At 35.6% G+C, this 22,107-nt stretch overlaps 1 long non-coding RNA gene across 1 annotated transcript in view; it reads left to right on the top strand.

The window, feature by feature from the left end:
* The window catches only part of LOC121371277, a 68,898-nt gene extending 47,811 nt beyond the window's left edge, over nucleotides 1-21,087 (top strand). The window contains exons 3-5 of the long non-coding RNA XR_005957783.1: nucleotides 12,339-12,515; nucleotides 19,655-19,759; nucleotides 20,904-21,087. This is a non-coding gene — a long non-coding RNA (uncharacterized LOC121371277). The remainder of the gene's footprint in view (nucleotides 1-12,338; nucleotides 12,516-19,654; nucleotides 19,760-20,903) is intronic.
* Nucleotides 21,088-22,107: the final 1,020 nt, after the last annotated feature.

Raw genomic sequence — 22,107 nt, 5'->3', positions numbered from 1 at the left:
CAAATGAACTGTCCTGTATCCAGCCACTACTCATTTAACAACTGCATATAATACCCCTGCAGGCCTATGACTGTGTATATGAACAAACAACAAACATATGGGGGTGGGTAGATGTTTGTAGAGTGTTTTGAGGTTGTTGTTTTTTTAAATAACAGTTTGAGAGCATTTTTTCCAAATGCTTTACTTCGTAATTCTTGTTTGTGTATATTAGGCTATATGAATAAAATATAATGAAAGTGAAGTTTACAGCGTATATTTAAAACACAGCTAACTATTGACAGTTTTGTAATGTCATCTCACAATATTATAAATATAGTATTTTATCTCACAATTGTTTTACTCTAATTTGCCAAAATCAAGAGACTGAAATATTTAGCCTGCACAAAACTACAATTTAGTATACATTTATGCAAACAACGGTTTATCACAAATGTGGGCGGGACGTAGCCCAGTGGTAAAGCATTCACTTGATACGCGGTCGGTCTAGGATCAATCCCTCTCGGTGGACTCATTTGACCATTTCTTGTTCCAGCTAGTGCTACACAACTGGTGTAACAAAGGCTGTGGTATGTACTATCCTGTCTGGGATGGTGCATATAAAAGATTCCTTGCTGCTAATAAAAAAAAGTAGCCCATGAAGTGGCGACAGTGGGTTTCCTCTCTCAATATCTGCATGGTCCTTAACCATATTTCTCCCATCCCTAGCCATGCAAGACCGGCATATTCCATGACGTCAGCCCATGCAGAATAAATCGGTCTTGCATGACCAAGTGACTTCTGTTGTTTGAGCTGATATTAACATTGGGTGACGACACGTAAATGGAAAAATAACGCAAGAAATGCTTTTTATATTTTACAAAAACAAGGAAACCTGCTGTTACAATGAAATTATACTATCATTTTCAGTATAAACCATTTTTGGGTACAATCTTTTCAATGGTTATGATTATTTTATTGTAAGATAAAAAAAATTTAAAATGTAGGTTTTTCACATTTTCCTATAATGCTTGTTTTTCATCTACTGGATGGGAGAAAAATAATCCTCCATTATGTATCCCTGTGGGACAGGGCTATTCCACCCTTGGGTACATAATACGATGTCAGGGACAAGGCTTGCCGAGTCCCTGACAACAAATTATGTACCCTCGGGTGAAATAGCCCTGTCCCACATGGACACATATTAAGGATTCTTTTAGTCTTGACGCCATTTAATGCATCGTTAAATAAAACATTTCCTTCCTTCCTTCATCACAAATTTACTTCAAGATTAACTTGTACGTGATGAAAGTGTTTAATCTGTGTCTTGACTACAGTGCAGTCTCAGATGACCATAAAGCGTAAGCTATATAAATGTACAGGTTGTAGTGCTTGCCATCGGCCCCAAATGAGCATAATATATGTATTAAAAAAAATTCACTCTCTACCAGTTTTTATTACTTTGGTCAAACAATTTGAATAACAATCTTTAGATTTTTGTTTCCATACATGTTGAGCACATGCTGTTGATTAATAACTGTGTTGATTAAAATAACCAAGCACTGGATGACATTGTTTTCTTGTTGCCATTATAGCGATATTGCTAGCTGAACATTTGGAAATATATATGTTACAACTTTCCAACTCCGACTTTCATTTATTTCCACCTCTAAAATAACTTATTGGATTTTGAGACAAAGGATCATTTATTTCTTAGACTGATCAAAACTCACAATCGAGCCCGATTTATGTATAGACCAAAGGTAAATAACTCTAATATTAACTCTTTTGTACACAATCGCAAAAAGTTGGCTATTCCCGTAACCGGTTAGAAGACATTTGATCATTGCACACACTAACAAGATAGTGAAGCAAATTGATAGAAATATATTTATTTTTCGACTGAATACAAAATTAATATTTTACAGACAGGTAATGCCATTTTATTGAGAAGTTCATTTTTAATAGTTCACAATTTTGAGATCTTTGCCTGACTGTCATATTCCACTTGCCTTGGGCATTGGGCAATGACATCTGAATTTTCACTATTATAATTAATTTAACCATGAAATATGTTGATGTGAATAATTAATACTTAGCTTTATTTAAAAAAAATTAAAAACCAATAAAATAAATAAATAAATAAATAAAATAGAAAAATAAACCAGCATTCTGAGAGTATTTGCTAGTGCAATACATGGCTTCTACTGGGCCAAACAAATGTTTGTATTTCCTAAGTTCATGGGCCATAACTTAATGAAAAATTCAGAGTAAATCGCCCTAAAAGTCAAACTTGATCTAAAAAGTTCAGAAAACTAATTTTCGTATCTCCGAAGTTCAAGTGTTACAAATGGGTTAAATTGTCACGAAAGTCAAACTTGATCTGTAAAGATACATGATAAAACTATATATAAAATTTCTGCTCAATAGCCTGATCGATACATAATGAAAAAAGTCTGGAAAACTATATGTGGGACAAATGGACAGACTGACAGGACAGAGACGAAACCTACTGTTCCCTCAAGTTGGACCGGTAGATGACTAAAAACATTTCTATTATTATATAACTCATTTATATCACATATTTATACAAATCTATAATCATATATTATGCTAATTAACCTGTCAAAATTAGTAAAACTAATTATGAACAGGATGCGTGTGCTAGTAAATTTAGCTTAAGAGTTTAAATTGGTGAATGTGGTATTAGTATATGTAGATCTGAGTACATGAAAGTTCCAACTTGCGATATCACTTCTTCTTTTTTTAAATCGCAACAAATGCATATATATATATATATATATATGTTCTGTCCTCAGCCACTGGATTACGTGTGATGGATTTTAATCAGTCATAAAATCCCTGTAAGAGACGAATACACATTTGTGTTGAAAATCATGCTGCTCAATCTACACCTTCTGTTCAGAGTTGGAGAGAAATTATCACTGTATTTCCACCTCATAATCTTATGTTTCTGAACCAAAATCTGGGGTTCATGGAAGCATGGAATCATTCCAAATTTGCAGCCTGTAAAACATCCCTTGCTGGTACTGGAAAAATATAGTGGGTTTCTTCTGAAAATTATGTCAAAATTACAAAATATTTATCATCCAATAGCTTATTCGGTGTGCTCTGGTGGTGGTGTTAAAGAAAACGTGCCAGGCTGAGGTGAGGGCAAGCATCTTTCCTGATGACAAATTAAGTATCCTCAAATGAACAACCCTACCCCACATCAGTTATTATGAAACATACATGTACTTGTATATGCAAAGTAATAGAAATCTCTGTATCATATGTGTTAATCTCTGACTCAGCATTTAAGCAGTGTGATTATAATGACAGCCATGGAGGTTTGTTTATCCTAATTAAGTGAGAATTATAGGTCCAATACTGCCGAGAGCAGGTTACTGAAGTGTAGATTATGAATCACACTTGTTGGGGAACATGCTCAGTCTAGTTGTATGTGTGGACTATTGATCTGTGAGCTTGAGGATTCATACATACGTTTTACCTACGGCAGTAAAGTGTTCATGCTGACTCACATGCATGTACATGAAATCATCTGCCTGTAACATACTCATAGAAACTTCAGGTTTTCTGCTTGGTAAGTGCATGTCATTGTGATCATTAATTATTTTGTTATAGATGTTGAAAAAATATACATTTATTTCTTTTGATTAGTTTGATACATTATATATATAGATGTATATTAATTTTAAAGTTAAAATTGTTTCCTTTAAAAAAAAAAAAAAAAAAAAAAAAAAAATCATTCTTTCAATGGAATGGGAAGTGGGAACACTCATTGTATATATATATATATATAATAGGTTAGGGTGGGAGCTCATTCAGTTGGTAGAGCTGTAGCCTGAGGTGCTTCATACAGTCGCAATCCTTCATGTTTGAAAATTTATGTGCAGTGATAAATCACTCTCCTTGTAACTCTAGGCAAGTGATTTTTAGAATAGTACATATTGAACAATCACTGAATCAGTATAGTTTAATGATAAAAAATACTTCTGCATGAGATCAAATAAAAGGTGCACCTGGGCATGTAAGTGCAATCACTCACCTCAGTTATGAAGGACTGCAGTCGCAGGATCGAACCCCTTTGGTGGACTCATTCTCTGATTGGGTTTTTCTGTCCCAACCAGTGCCCAATAACTGGTATATGCTGTTCTGTCTTGTTTTGTCTGTTCTGAAAGTACATGTAAAAGGTCCCATAAGACTCAAAATTACTGCATATATTTGACATGCAATAGCCAATAATTAATATATCAGTATTCTTTAGTGGTGGTGTTAAATTAAAGAAACTTTAACTTTGTATAGGTTAATATTGTATGTATGTTTTTCATTCAATCATGCATGCAACTGAAGTTTGAGCCTTGAAATGTGATGCATAATACATGTGCCATTAATACATGAAATGTTTTTGCTAAAATTGGCTTGTTCAAAGTGTGGAATAACCAAACATTTTGTATATACAGTCAAACCTGTCTTAAGCAGTCACACAAAGGAGTAGATAAAAGTGGCCACTTAAAACAAGTGGCCACTGATTACAGGTTGCCACTTTAGTCTTTAAAGCATTTCTTGTTGTTTTTGGTTCTGCCATCTGTACTGCTAATTAACGGATGTGTGGTTTTTTTAAAGTAAAAAGCAACTGAAATGTGTTAAATTTATCATTCTCAACAAGTTTGTTTTCTTTTTCCATTTAATTATTTAATTCCTACTTCATGCATACTTATTGTCATAGTAAGTCATATGTCAAGTGTAGCCTGCCCAGAGGTAATTAGATGCATTCCAGTGTCATACTTTCTTAACTGATACACAGTTCAGATGTCGGGACTGAATGAGTACTAGTATTCCTGGTGCACCTTATCGCTGTTGTTAAAATATTTGTTTTATATAACGGTAAACATTTACTGTGGCCGCTTAATACAGGTATTTTTGCAATTTGGGATCCGATTTAGGTGGCCGCTGGCCGCGTTAGACAGGTCACCTTCTTATTACAGGTGCATTTATATTATAAATCGTTTGGGAGGGGGAAAATGTGGCCATTTAAGGCAATTGACCGCTGATTACAGGTGGCTGCTAAGACAGATTTGACAGTATGTGTCGATGAAGAGTTATTTCCAAAACATAATATATACCAGTTTCATGTCATGTCATGTCATAGGGTTTTATGTGCACATTCAGAACAAGCTGTTGTAGTGCACGCCTGTCATGGGCACAAGAGCCAGCCTTGGCCGGCTCCTCCGTCCATGACAGGAAAGGTGGGGGGAGGGGAGAGGAGGGACCGCCTGCACTGGCAGGTGCAAGGGAGCACCAGCAGCCTGATCAAATCGGTAGCAGGCAGGTGGGGGTGGTGGTGGTGGTGGTGCTATGGAATTTGAATGGAGCAGTTAAATGCCAAAGAGAAAAGGGTGCGCAATTTTGATTGAGGGAATTTGGCACAATTTTGAACGGTTGGTCGAAAGGTAAATGGCCTAGCTAATATAGGTTTTGATATTAGTGAATCGAGAGTAGCTCGTTAATTTTAGACCTCTACGATGCTGTGGTGTCTCCCTAGGTTACCCATAGGGCCCTTATAAAGGGCCTGACTGCTTCTGGTTGAGGCATCACCAAGTACCAAGTTATTACCAGCAGCAAATATTGGGGGTTTGGGTGGGGGAGGCCGATATTCTTTTGTTCAGCTTCCCCCAGGTGTATTGCAATTGTGTACTCGGAACCGGTATTCTTTTGTCAGGTTCCTTATTAAAGTATACCAGTTTCCATATTTTGGAGTTTATATAGCCGTGCAATTACATTTATGTATTTTAGATAAATCTGACATAATGCGCTCTTATCAACATGATTAGATGCATAAAGATACTTATTTCATCTTGATCAGTTAAAACGGCATAAAATTTGAATTTTTCAGACAATCAATATGTGTGGTTTTAGTGTTTATAAGTCAGTTTTGATTTGTTGGAAATGAGAAATTCTGTAAAATGCTATTCATAACGATGGAGAAAAAGCTGATTTGAACGTTACCAACAAGCACATATGATGTACATCTAGGTTAGGGATATCCCACTACACACAGTTTTCCAAAACATTGATGATATATAGCCAACAGTTTGTTTGGATTTTGAGTGATTACAGCTTTTGCACGAACAATCCATCGTTTATGTAGATATTGGTTTGTATAACCGATAAACGAATGACAAAATAGTTTGTGCCAAGTTTTATGCACTGCAATAATAAAACATAATACACAATTCAGGGAATAATTTGTACAGAAAAAAATGGTTAGCAGTTTTGTGATTTGATTAGCACATTTGTAAATTTAATTAGCAGTTTCCACGTAGGCTCAAGCATTAAGTTATGGACAGCACAATGAATCCCTTTAGAGCCCAAGAGATTTTGTGATCTACTGTATGTCTTCAGGATGTATTCTAAGCAATAAGATATATTGCAGAGTGTGAATAAATCATCATTTGATGTGTACCTTAATAAAATGATTTGTGTACCTTGATTGAAAGTTCCAGTGTTATCAGTTTTGATGTACATGCTAAGTATTAGAGGACGTATCCACTTCTCCCTTGGGTCAATTCCTCAAATCCAAGCGTTTACCGTTGACAAATTAACAACCATTTTGATCCATGTTTTGCACAAGTAACGTCAGCACAAAAGTTATTTTTAAAACACAGAAAGTCAACTACCAGTATTAATTCCGAGTTTTACCGAATACACATGACGTCATTGATATTTTTGATTGAATACTGAATGTGACATTCTAACATTGAATTATTCAAGCCGAACTTTGCCAATTGAAAGAGTAAAAAACCCACGATGGTAATTTTGCTACAACCGCGAAAACGTTTAGATTATTTGGTTCGCAGTAACAGTGATCCATAGAGCGAAATTGGTTCGCATGTGAGCTAGAATGACTAGCAAACTGCGATGCGAACCCCAACAATTTATTCCCTGCAATTATACATTTAAAAATGTCCTGTCCTTTGATAATACTTACAGTAATTCCAGTCTTTCTACAATTATAATTGTGTGCTAGAATCAGTTATCATATTATAGCATCATCAAAGTATAACCAATACAAAAAAATCAAGGCAGCCAGAGGCATACTTACTTTTAAGCCAAGAGGCCTATATAGACCTCAATTTAAATTTAAAGTTTGTTTTTGTATATATTTTGGGTGTCAGAATTATAATTTTGGTGCTACACCAAATACGGTTTCGCCAATGCCCATCAATTCACTTTGAATTGGAAGTCAATAGAACTGGAAGCTGATCATGACGTCATTGACATACTGACCACGAAAGCACGTCGAAGCATTTTGGAACATGCTACACCAAATATGGTTCTCATGTAACAGGAGGGTTCTGTTGGTTTCATATGACGTCAGGTAATTTACCTGTGTTTTTGCTTCCATATGACATCATCCAGTTTTCCTTTACCTTTAAAGTACAATAGTGACCTGCAAAATGGAGGATGTGAATGGCCTGTTTTGCTTTTGTACGATGTGACGTCATAAATAGAACCGAAATGAACTGGAATGGGTTTGAAGCAATTTGGTGTAGCAACAACTAGAAGTAACCATATTCCAGTGCATCGATGCGCTTTGGGTGTTTGGTGTAGCACCAACATTAGTTTCCACCCCTTCTTGCCAAACCATTACTCTGCTGTGCCTGACACAAAGTCTGTATTCTACACTTGATTTTTACTACTATTTTGGATATAGTTTGCTGTTTAAATAAAATGTCCTGTTCCAACCTGTGACCCATGACTGGTATTACAAAGGATATGGTATATGCTGTCATACATATGGGAAAATGCATTAAAAGATCCATTGCTGCTAAAAGAAAAAGTGTAGCAGATTTACTGTTTTTTCCAAGACACAATGTCAGAACTACCAAATTTTTAACATACAATAGCCGATGATTAATAAATCAATGTGGTCTAGTGGTGTCATTAAACATTATAAACTTTAACTTTAACCAAAACATTTTTTTTTTAACAAAACCAAACACTGGCATTGTTAACACAGGAAGCTGTTTTATATACATATTTTCAGCCGTTGTTGCTTTAGGCAGCATAACAGTTGAAGATGAGTAAATTCTCATTGCTGACTCATGTATTCATCACAGCAGACATAATTGTTGCCAATGTAGTCTTCGGGATTTAATGAATCAACTAATCAAGTTTTCCAGACTGGATGCACAAAGCTGGCAACTGGCCACTTGTTTAGTAATCTGAAATAGGTAATCACTGCATTTATGTGTGTGTATTGAAGGTTACTTAATATTCTTTAAATATTTGTATAATAATTATATATATATATATTAACCAAAACCCTCCCCCAAATCAAAGCTAAATTCTCAGGCATAAAAGTGATGGTTATGTTGTGGGTAGGCATGGTAATCTATAAAAAGAAAACAATGGATCTCTAGAGGGGGACGTATACCAGTGGTACAATGTTAGCGTGAGGTGCAGTCAGTCTAGGATCAATCTGCATCAATTGGCCCATTGGACTATTACTCGTTCCAGCCAGTGCACTGTGACTGGTATATAAAAAACCATGGTATATGCTATCCTGTCTGTGGGATGGTGCATATAAAAGATCCCTTGCTACTGTTAAATGTAAAAATGCATCAGGTTTCCTCTCAGAATATATGTAAAAATCACCAAATGTTTGACATCCAGTAGCCAATGATTAATAATCATTGTACTCTAGTGGTGTCGTTAAAACGACCCCAACTTTAACTTTAACTTGTGCAAGGTTCTTAATTACCATTGAGCTACAACTTGACACTGTATTACAGGGTATAAGAATGGCCCACTGAAGCTCCCTGAGAGTGTAATTGTGTGCATCTATGTAAACAAATAATATGTAAACTGGCACTGAGCATTATGATGTAACGTGCTGCACTGTCTGACCAACCAATCCCAGAGTGCAAATACATGAATCTTGCAAATCACCTGGATTTCGCTTCTTTATTGACCTTTTGCAGTGTAAATACCTTTAAGCTTTTCTGTGCTAGTTTCTGCATGGCATATATAGTGGGATGAACTGAAGAGGATGTCATGATGTTTTACAAACAGGATCATTATACTTTTTGATGTTTTATTTCAGTAGATAGTTTAGTATTCAGCACTGAGATTTTTTCTTTCCACATATATATTTATAAACATATACATACTAACTGGTATACTAGCTGATGGTGCTAAATAAAAGTAGTCATTACTAATTCACAGTACTATTTAAATTTAAATAACAAGAATACAAATTTAAGGTGAGAAATGCTAGTTGTTAATTGCTATTGTTTTCAAAATCTTAATTATCGATATTTCAAGACAATTGAAAATTGATTAACAATTATTGTTTATTGTTTTAAAATTGTGTAGCGATCTCTCAAACATCATGCATGGTAAACTGGGACACGATATTGAACAAAATGTTACTTGTTGATTGTTATAAACATATATCTGTAATTTTCAGTGTGCATACTAGTATTATTGTACTATAATTGTGTTACAGTTTAACAATGATTATGGTAATATACTGATAGGTTTAATAGAATAATAGATTTAGAATGTACACTGAAATGAGCAAATAACCACATATTTTATATTTTGTTTCTGTAGTATAGTCATTCATTTTGTATCAAAAGTGTTGTCAGCACTGTCACTATAAGCAAAACAAGCTATCATTTAATTAGGACACTGAAAAATGCCTGGGGCTATACATATATTGGGCCGAATTTACTGTTTTTCTTAAACACAGGTGTTTAAGCATTGTAAATGTATGTAGTTACATGTGGGTAAGATATAAACAGGCTTTGTAAATTCAGCTCATTATATTTATACCTACATGTTAGCAAATCGGCCTTAGTGGTGTATTGGTTAAGCCACCATTGTTATAAAGATTGTATGTACTGGGTTCACATCCTGGTACCAGCTCCCAACCAGACTGAGTTTTAATGGTTCAATGGGGAGGTGTAAGGTTATGCACTTGGTGACTAACAACTAACCATTAACCCACTTTAATATCCTGCAACCATGCTTTCTGAAGCGATTGCTCGATGCGTAGTTGGACTGGGATCTATCCCCGTTGGTGGACCCATCTGGCTATTTCTCATTCCAGCCAGTGCTCCACAACTGGTGTAATAAAGGCTGTGGTATGTACTATCCTGTCTGTGGGATGGTGCTTATAAAAGATCCCTTGCTGCTAATCAAAAAGAGTAGCCCATGAAATGGCTACAGCAGGTTTCTTTTCTCAATATCTGTGTGGTCCTTAACCATATGTCCGATGTCATATAACCGTAAATAAAATGTGTTGTGTGTGTTATTAAATAAAACATGTCCTTCCTTCCTTCCATGCTTTCTGATACCTGGTGACCTCTAATAATTTGAAGTGTTATTACATCACTGCCTAATAACACCTTCATTGCTAGCATTGCTAATTTTGGAATGCTATGTGTTATTAAGAAATTAATTCTGTGCATGACAAGGAAAAAGATAAATGTTTTCTTTAATGACACACTCAATACATTTTATTTACGGTTATATGGCGTCAGACATATGGTTAAGGACAACACAGATATTGAGAGAGGAAACCTGCTGTTGCCACTTCATGGGCTACTCAACATATTTTATTTACGGTTATATGGGCTACTCTTTTCGATTAGCAGCAAGGGATCTTTTATATGCACCATCCCACAGACAGGTAGTACATATCATGGCCTTTGATATACCAGAAGTGGTGCACTGGCTGGAACGAGAAATAGCCCAATGGACCCACTGATGGGGATCAATCCCACACTGACTGCACATTAAGTGAGTGCCTTACCACTGGGCTACATCCCGCCCCCTCTGCGCATGACAAATTCACAATGTGTTATCAGTTTATTAGAAAATTAATTATGTTCATGATTGTGTTGCTCATTTTTCAAACATCCATTTTGAATACCCAGTGTATCATATAAATACAGTGTAAAAATTTTAATGTTATTTTAACATGGGATTAAATTTATATAATCACCCTCAACTGTCAACATTATTAGCAGACTGGAAAAAAAAGAAAAAAAGAAGAAAAAAAAGTTAGTGAGGTACAATTTACGATGTGCAGGGACATGCTTAGCCGCAAACTGTATATTTTCCTAGCATCTGGAGAACAATGGGTAGAACATAGCCCAGTACTCCACAACTGGTGTATCGAAGGCCATTGTATGTACTGTCGTGTTTGTGGGATGATATGTATAAAAGATCCCTTGCTGCTAACTGAAAGAATAGCCCATGAAGTTGAAGCAGCAGGATTCCTCTCTTATTACCTGTGTTGTTCTTAACCATAAGTCTGATGCAATATAACCATGTAGACAAAAATATTTTTTCAATGGGGGAAATGCATAATCTTCAAAGTTGGGGGTTGGGGGCAAGACCCTCTACTTCACCCCATATTCTCAATGCATATGAAAGGCTATAGAAAGGAATATTTTAAACTACAGCTATTTGGTGTGGTTATTTTGACACTTGGTCATGAGATGGAGGCAAAACCTGCTACCACCATGCATTACATTACACGTTTCAAAAAGTAGCAAGGAATCCTTTACATTGCACCATCCTAGTACAAGTATATAACTGTGTATTTCACTTAAATTGTTGTCTATCATTCCAAGCACATCATTCAACATGAACTGAGGTTTATATAATTATGGTAGAGATGATGAAAATTCTGAAATGATGAAATTTTTTAAAAAGAAGTAAATACTTTAATAATAATTTAACACCTATCCCCGACGCATTAATAAAAATACGCATTTATGTGCACCCATGAACGGACGCAATAATATCATGACGCAATAATTTCATGATTTACAGTATTCACTCCACCCCCAATAGTTAAGAACAACAAAAAACTCCAACCCAAAACACATTTGAAACATTAGTTAAGGAGGAGGGGTAAATATTACTTGAGTTGTATAGAGAAATGCACTTAAACTGTAATTGTATAGAGAAATGCATTTAAACTGTAATTTCTAACTACTAGATCATTTTCAACTAAATTTGGTGGGATGCTTCTTTGACCCATGTAGAACCAAAATTGTGAATTTGGTCATTTATCACCACATTCTGACACTACCCCGTCGAAAATCGTGCATTCCTCGAGTCTGGTAGACCGCATCAACAATTTACTTGGGTGACTGTTATAGTTATTAAAACTAACGTGTTGGCATGAATACCTAATTGGTTTTTAAAAACTTTGAAAATTACCTCCATCCCAACCCGGCAGTTATAGATAACAAAAGAATCACTTTGTGGCTAATTAGTGTAATACATAGCTCATATGAACATGTTTTTTCTTTCAGAAACCAACTAGAAGGTTGAGGCAGTCATCCACATTCAGAATTACTTTCTGTGTGGGGTAATTCATCTGTTTGAGAAACATGGGGAACAAAGGCAGTAGTGAAAAGAAAAAGGATAAGGACAAGAAAGGCAAAAAAAGTACTGAAAAAGTAAATGAGCCTGAAGCAGAGACAAAGGAGGTATATATATATATATATATACATAGAGAGAGAGAGAGAGAGAGAGAGAGAGAGAGAGAGAGAGAGAGAGAGAGAGAGAGAGTGAGTGAGTGAGAGAGTGAGAGAGAGAGTGAGAGTGAGTGAGTGAGTGAGTGAGTGAGTGAGAGAGTAACTGGTTACTGTCTTAAGATATCAACTTTATCCTGTGATGGTTAGAATGACTAATGCTGCAAGGCTTTGCCCAGCAGCATTTGCCAGTTGACCTGGGCAGGATAAATATAGAATATCAGGTATTCTGGATATTTGATATTGTGGTTATTGGCGAGGTTTAGATAACAAGCGAGCCTGTTACACCGTTATCGAACCGAGCCAAATAACCATGATATCAAAACATAGTAACCTGATTTTTTTTTTTATCATGCAACCCCTTTCAAGTTATATTTTTGTAATATGTTTCAGTTGAAAGTGGTATAGAAAGTATTAGTTTTATTGTGTAGAAACTACTACCAGAAGTCTGACAATAGCAGGTGCCCAAAAGCCTATAAGTTATGTGTTTTCAAATTTTAAATAAAATACTTTGATTATATTTCAAAGTCTTTTGTGTCACAACATTACAATTTTTGTACCTTTTTCTGTGCAAATAAACTCAAGTTTATGTGTTACCTAAAGAAGATCTACATCAATGGCTGCTAGTGACTGTGATGTCAGACGCTGTTCCAATGTAAACATTCTTTGCAGGAAGCTACTTGCTTTTTTGTTTCAAAATGTTTAATTCAAAATGCTGGCTAGTTCCGAATGGGAGCAAATAATGGAGAATTGAAAAATAAGTGGTAGTTTGACGTTACAGAAAGTGTAAACTTTATATTTATTTATGCAGTTCAACAAATACTGCTGTAAATGGATGTTTGAAAAATGAGAAAATTACCTACCTGAAAATATCCATCATGCACACGACTCATTTTCTAGTGACATGATAACACTGCAAATTATCAGGTAGGGGTTATCAGGTCAATATTTTAAGGCAATAACCAGTTATTTTGTTTTCTGCAATTCAGCAAGAATAATCGGTAAAAACCTATTTATTCCAGTTTTTCTATGCAAAATTAGTACCATTAATCTTGCAAGGCTTTTACAATATGATGTCATTCTTTGTTAGAAGCTAGTTACATTTGGTCACATTCAAAAAGCATTTTTAAACACAACATGTTATATATGTAGAGGATACTCCCCGAGTGTCTTGTGATATCATATTTTATCAGCACGAGCGGAGATATCCCAGGAGATATCACAAATTATAGTGCCAGCGATATCTCCTACAAAAGCCTTTAATGGATGATAAAATATAATATGCAAGCCCATTTTAACAGCTCTCGATGTTTATGATCACTTCTCTCTTGGTTTGCCCTGCCGACTGTCATATTTGTACTTGGTCGAAGCTCCACCTTGTAGAGATCCTTCCATACCGGTGTCCAGTAAGGGTGTAACGATATACTCTAATATTCGGTGAAATGAACAGAGATCTGTATCTTAGTTGCATTCGTATTCGTCACTTGCTAAACCGAATACACAAATACATGTACAATGTATGTAATGCTAACTATACAGTTAATATTTGTAATTCACACTAACTAAAATACAATACCGAGATTGTTTTGATAATGCCTAGACCTGTTTTGTATTAGACCAAGCACATAGACCAATCCTTTTTATTCAATGCATTGGACTTGTACCCTGCACTTACCTTGATTTCGCTTCTGTCAAAAAACCCTGTAGGACATCGCATAATCTTGTTCAACCAGCCTTATGAGTTACGTTCCTAACGTGAGAATCATGGGAAAGCAAATTTTGTTAGTGTATGCAATGTAACTTCAGTATACAATGTTTAAATAGCTGATTAAAGCAAAATAAAACTAAAAACCAAATAATCGAGAATGAATGAACAAGATTTAAGGCAGACTGGGTTAATGACTGCACTCTTGCATTGTGGAAACATCATGTGTGTTTTGTCCTCATTAAGCCATACAGCCAAACATCTCTTATTCATCCAAGCAACAAGTGTGCCAAGCAAGCACATGTTCAGCATTGCTGAGGATGTGGTAACAGCACAGAGAGCTGCACTCTCCTCTGAAAATATGGACATCTGATTCTGGACTAGACAATAGATAGACCCATAATTAATGAGTTTTTAGTTTAAAAAAACAAAGAAATTCTTCCTTTCTATAAAACTTTCTCACTTTTGTATTGATGGACGTGACTACACATTCATATTCGTCACCAACATACTTATGATATGTATTGTATTCACACATGTGTATTCGTTACACCCCTAGTGTTCAGTCGACTGCTGCACATACATAGTGCTAAAAATTGCGTTCAAAATTATAATAGTTACAATTTTCACTGTGGGTGCTGACATCTTCGTTATGACATGACTAGACGCACTTCTGTTTGTGTGACATTGTTTATAGGTCAGTTTACAGTATGCAAGATAATATGAAAAACTCATAGTGAGGCATCATTGCAATCTTGTTTGGAGATAAGTGATATGTTGAGCACTGTTCTGTAGTTTTTGTCACAAAAATGGCAGATGATTACTAATTGGCATTGTCAACTCCTACGGGTCTGCACTGTTTTAATATTTCAAGGATTTGACTAAAAGAGTAGAATTGGCAACAGTGTGGTGTAAGTAGAGAATAATACATGAGTTTCCATTTGATACCATTTATCTTACAACAAGTTGTAAGATAAATGTTATCAAACGCACACAAATGTAGTATTCTATTTCACTCGAAACAATGAAAATGTAAACAATATAATGAACTAAATTATGTTGTTACAGAACGTAGCCTACCTGGGTCATGGCGTATGGAAACAACGGTGATCCCTACACGGGTGTGTAAGAATAGTATGAAAATAGAATATTGTTACAATGTAAAAATCCTGAATGTGCATGTGTGTCATGGTGTTCTGGTGTGGATCCAGGAAATTTGGAAAAGTGAGCGCGTAATTGAAAATTGGAGGCTCATTGTTTTACATTTTAAGAAATATTTAACAAAAGGACGCACTCCTCGGCACCTCCCCTGGATCCGGCCTGGTGTTGGGAAAGGCCAGTGTAAGGCCACCATACACCATTCAAACTTTCCCGTGCAAGGCATGGGTTACACCTGTATAACACGGGTTATAACAACATGGGTTACAATGGGTTGTACAAAACAGTTTACAGCATAGGTTATAGCCATTACAGTCTAAAAATGGAATATTGTAGCAATATAAAAATTGTAAATGTGCAGATATGTTGAGAAATCCCAGTCAGGGGTGTCGGAGCTGGGGAACACACGGAGCTGGGGTACACACGGAGCTGGGGAACACACGTGAGTTAATGTGTTACACATTAACTCAAGTGTGTTCCCCAGCTCCATGTGATATCTTGGATAAAATTTGTCTTGTTCAGATTTGTAATGCCATTAGTTTCTCTTATTGTATGTAGCTAGATGTCAGGACAATTTAAAAATAGATTTTTAAAAACCTTTATGCTAATTGATATCATATGAATGGAAGTTAAATATATATATTACAGTGAAACCCCGCTATTAAGACCACCGGTGGGACTTAATAAATATGGTCTTATTAGCAGGGTGGTCTTATTAGTGGGTTACTATAATTTTAAGTTGAAACCAAATTATATACAATTATAACATAAGAAATAGACTGCAAATATAATTTATTTGAATTATTTCAGGGCTTCTAGAATTTTTATAAAATCCACTAGCCATGGGATCAGTGATTTTAAAAAATGTACAGTACTTAGTTAGCCACAATTAAAAATTCACTAGCCCCTACTATACTTTAAGTTAATATTTTTTTTTACTAAATAACAGTAGTAATCAGATATGTCACCTAAACAGGGAGATGGAGCTTAAAAACACTAACATAGGGGGGTTGGGGTGGGGAAAGGATATTCATATTTACAAAACAGACTTAAATTAACTGCAACATTTGAGAAAACAAATTTACTAGCCGTCGGGCATGGCAATACTATTTATTTACAAGCCCAACATTGAATATCACTAGCCATGGGAGTGGGGCTAACATAATTTAGAAGCCCTGTATTTACATAACACAATGGAATCCACTGAATATGCATTAAATGAGCACTAAAATAGAATTAAGAACTAATGTCTTAAGGTGGATTTTTTTCCTGCAATCTCGTTTATTAAGTTCACTTTTTGCTTCAAAGTTTGTTTGCAGTGTGTTTTTCCTTTCTTTGGAGTTCCCATTTCTAATAGCAATGTTGTATACAAAATTATATCGAAACAATGATAGTACAACTACGACATTCATGTTTGGTTTTCATCACTTTGACACAACTCGCTCAAAATACACAAACTCACACTTGTTTTGTTACCTATTTACCGATTTTACAATTGTGTTTAATTAGCATGTCACTGTCATCAGAATGTGTGCAGGCTTGTGGGTCAAGCGTTACATTGTTCATTAATATTAACTAGGTGACACTGTTTTCCGGAAACTGAAAGTACTGGTATCCTTTTTTGATTTTAGACATACTCCACATACTAAGCCAACATGATTACTCTTTGACTGTATTACCTGTTATTTGATAACAATCAGTGAGAACAAAGAAACCATTAGATATGTAACTTTTAAATTGTGTAAACAAAAAATGCTAAAATTTGCTATCATAATTTATGGTTGCTTTGACGGGATCGAAATGCACTAAAAATTATCAGTGGGACTGACATTACTGGTTGTAATCCGTAATACCAGGGTGGTCATAATACAGGGGTGGTTTTACCTATAAAATAATAAGTAAGTATTCCGGTCTCTGAAAAAGTGGTCTTCATAGCAGAGTGGTCTTAATACCGGGGTGGTCGTTAGGTGGGGTTTCACTGTAGAAGAAACTGATGTCAAAACTGAACGATAATCCTGTTAATATTGACACTTTATGAAACCATTGGTAAATAATGAAAACATTGTTATACAATCATGGATAAAGGTATAATGTCACAGCACCACCCAGGATAACTTTCAAGTCGTGAAGATGATAAGATTCCTCAATATGTTAATTCTAATCCTAGCAGCAGAAATCCAAGGGTATAGGAGAATGTTCTAATCCCAAGAACTTTTGCACAAGATCCAAAGCATTCTCAAAGGGCTGCAGTTAATTTCCCTTGATGATTTCTTGCTGGGTAGGTTTGTAACAAACAAATCTGAATGGAAATTTGTTGCACAAGTCATCACAAAAATCAAGAAAGATTGAAGTTGCATGTCTTAGAAAGACAATATACAGTGATACATTTTTCACATACAACATATAGAATATTTCCAACATTGGCAGCTAATCTGGAAACTAAATGGTTGGGTGACCCACTGTGGATTTGCCTGAATGATACAGGACTAATCGATGCTGAGTGAATTTGTATGGACCTACACGTATATCTGAAAAATCCAACTAAGTACTGTACATGTATTATGTTGTCTTCATTGCTTGAGAAGGTGTGGGATCTAGCTCAGTCGGAATAGTAATTGTCTGAGGTTCTTAGTCGTTGGATCAAATACCATCGGTGAACCTATGCACTAATTAGGTTTTTTCCCCGTCCAAGCCAATGCCCTACAACTGGTATATCAAAACCCATGGTATGTGTTGTGCTGTTAATTGGAAAGTGGTTATAAAATATCCTTTGCTGCTAATGGCAAAATGTAACAGGTTTCCACCAAGACTACATTTCAAAATTACTAAGTGTTTGACATCCAATAGCCAATGATTAACATGTATTCTGAGAGTACTGCTAACTCAATACATGTCGCCTACTGAGCCCAACAAATTTTCATATCTCCTAAGTTCAAGGGCCATAACTCTGAAAAATAGGTAAATCGTCATGGAAGTTAAACTTGATCTGTAACGGTACATGATATAGCTATATGAGCTATTTTCACAAAAAGGGGCAAATAATGGTAAAGACATTGCAGCTCCAATATTTTCCACAAAACAGCATATATTGTAAATAAACTGCACATAAAAAGCATCGTCACGGATATAATTGGCCATTTAGATGCATTAGAATCCAAATTATATACCCAAAATGTCCACTTAAACTGAACAATGTAAGTAAAACACTCACAAATACATAAGTTTTCTAAATTTCAATTTCAAATATTAAAATAAAACTACACTACATACAACTTTAAGTTGCACCTTTTGTTTTTCACTTTATTGTCTTTACCGTTATATATTATCTACAAAAATTACCAAAAATAATGATGAGTTTGAAAGTTATCCACCAGATGGCACTGTAACATCTAGGTCAAGCTTAAATCAACATGTTAAGTACATGAATACTAGCTGGGTATCTTTATAGGCAAGTTATTTTTAATTGTTACAACTCTTTTCAATGTAACACTTATTATCTGTCTTTAACATTAGTTTAATAAAGTATCCTGGAAGCATAAGGAATCCATGTTTTATATAATTTTCATTGAGTAAATCTGTGTTTAAAAGCCATTTGCATGATTGTATTACTGAAGTATATTGCAGATGGCACAAATGCCATGTTATGTGTTTTTACTATTATAATTTTTGTCTTTACCGTTATCTACACGTTGAATAATGGAAAAGAGAGATTTGACACTTTCACAATCATCCAGTCTAGCATTTCATCTAACATATGTCTGTAATTGTAACCATTATAGATATCTATATATACATTTATAAAAGTATTTACTGTTATTAATTTTCTTTGCTATTAATAAATCAACGGTAAAGACAATGCCTTACGATTAAGGGTAAAAACAGAAGCACGAAAGTATTTTATGTACATTTATACAATTTATACTTCTCTAGTTTTGCTACTTGAATATATATGTTTGCACAGAGGCTATGGAGGTTTATGGCACTATATATAGTGCCATAAAGTATGAAAAGTATTAATTGTATATATTCAGAAGTACTCAAGGAATACGTGTATGGGTTTTGTGTGTGTGTGTGTGTGTGTGTGTGTGTGTGTGTGTGTGTGTGTGTGTGTGTGTGTGTGCATATCTTTAAAAGCTGCTTGTCAAAGACTTCTCATCTGTTTAAAAAGAAGAGAACATTAGTTGTTTACCATGGGAATATTAGAATTAATGTTTTTGTGGTTTGTGTTTAGAATGCTAACGAGGATGCACAACTGTCTCCAGTAAAAGAAGATAATTCTAAACCGTCTGTTACAGAAGAAGTAGCAGAAGAAAAACCAGAACCTGCAGAAGAGGAGGTTAGTGCTTTTTTGTTGTCTCTTGCCAGTCAGTGTTGTCTTTTTAGAAACTCTAATTCCACCTTCAGAAATAGTCTCCCAGTAGCATAACTGAGGTGATTGCATAGCAGGATCAAACCACCTTGGTGGATCCATTCAACTGATTGTTTTTTTTTTCGTTCCAACCCTTGCAGCACAACTGGTCAAAGGCTGTGGTATGTACTTTCCTGACTGAGAAAGTGCATTAAAAAAATCCCTTGCTGCTAATGAAAAAAATGTAACGGGTTTTCTCTGATGACGAAGTGACAGAATTACAAAATGTTTTACATCCAATAGCCGATGATTAATTAATCAATGTGCTATAGTGGTGTCGTTAAACAAAACAAATTTTAACAGAATGTTTTTTCTTGCATGGATAAAACATATGTGTAATTCGTTGTATCCACTAGGCTTTCGTACCCTCTGCCACTAACAAATCAAGCCTGCCTCACAGCACAACTTGTGATTAATAGGGACCATGCATATACATGTACAGTGGGTTCCATGTATTTGCATAGCCTCTGTGCAAACATATATTCAATTAGCCAGACTAGTCGGTTAGGCAATTTTTATATTTTATATTATATTTCATAGGTCCCAGCATTGTCAGTCCATCCATCCGTCTGTTAACTTTTTCTTGTCCAGACCATATCTTGCATACAGATGCATACAGGACCATCAAACCTCACATGTAGGAACAACTTAGGATGGCGCTGTGTCACGTACTATTACTAGGTCACTGTGACCTACTTTATACAGTCTACTGCACATAACAAGAAATCCTTGTCAGGACCATATCTTGCATACAGATGCATACAGAACCATCAAACCTTACATGTAAGAACAACTTGGGATGGCGGTGTGTTGCGTACTATTACTAGGTTAACAGACTTCTTTTTCTTGCATGGATAAAACATATGTGTAATTCGTTGTATCCACTAAGCTTTCGTACCCTCTGCCACTAACAAATCAAGCCTGCCTCACAGCACAACTTATGATTAATAGGGACCATGCATATACATGTACAGTGGGTTCCATGTATTTGCATAGCCTCTGTGCAAACATATATTCAGTTAGCTGGTCTAGTCGGTTAGGCAATTTTTATATTTTATATTATATTTCATAGGTCCCGGATTCTTAACAGACATCATGTGATTGCCACCAGCAAGCTGTCTCGGTTACCGATCATATGTGCAAGGCCAAATTGAATGAAAGCTTCACTTACATGCTTTGTTTTTTATTGAAATAAAAATTGCAATCATTTAATTTTGTTAAGCATGTTTTGCTAAATAAAGAAAAATGTTACCAAATGTCTTCATTTTGCGTTTTCCATGGTTAGTTTATTGCATTTGTTCCATAATTAGTACAGTTATCTACTAACATCACCACCTTTCTTTGTTGAATTGCCATGTTCTTGTTGAAATCTTTTATCCATTCTCTAAAAATGTCACCAGTCATCCACATACTTTTGTTATTTTTTGTACACCACCAACAAACTCTTCACACCTCTAAAGCACCTCGGATCCTTACTCTTTCGCTTCCAGACATGTTAAAGGCTACCAGCACTGACTCTCAAGCTGCATTTTACTACCACTGACAGGTTCCTATTTTTTTGTTATGGTGCCATCGGGTAGCGCTCTGTAATAGACACCAGTTTCATCAGCACTGTAGATGTTGTCTGGGCTGTATTTTTCTAGTAAGTCGGGTAAGACGGTTGTCATCCAGTTGTCGGCTGCTGGCATATCTTGCATGCAGATGCATACAGAACCATCAAACCTCGCATGTAGGAACAACTTGGGATGGCAGTGTGTCGCGTACTATTACTAGGTCATTGTGACCTACTTTTCACAGTCTACTGCATGTAACAGGAAATCCTTGTCCGGACCATATCTTGCATACAGATGCATACAGGACCATCAAACCTCACATGTAGGAACAACTTGGGATGGCGGTGTGTAGCATACTATACTAGGTCACTGTGACCTCAGGGTTGAAAGTTAGCAGTCGTCCGTGGCGAAGTTTATTGGCTGTGGGCGACTAAAATTTTTACAAAGGTAGTCCGTTGGGTGACCATCAATTTTAGGATCTGGCGAGTAAAGTACCAGTTGAAAAAGAAAGACACTGAAACTGAATCGAATGTATTGAAGACACTGCATGTATTTTTAAAATCTGGAAGTGGTCGGCTTATTGGAATGGACTGGATACACCATAATTATCAGGTAGAGCTACTATTTGACAATTGTTGTACATTGTTATGGTAAAAAGTCATATTTAATTAGCTTCTGGGACAAAATCTAAACTCACACTAACGTGAGTGCATGTGCACATAT

The sequence above is a fragment of the Gigantopelta aegis genome, chromosome 4, assembly GCF_016097555.1.
Source record: "Gigantopelta aegis isolate Gae_Host chromosome 4, Gae_host_genome, whole genome shotgun sequence".
In the NCBI taxonomy this organism is placed as follows: Eukaryota; Metazoa; Mollusca; class Gastropoda; order Neomphalida; family Peltospiridae; genus Gigantopelta; species Gigantopelta aegis.
The sequence above is the reverse complement of the archived record's forward strand: the minus strand, read 5'-3'. Positions and strand labels throughout refer to the sequence as shown.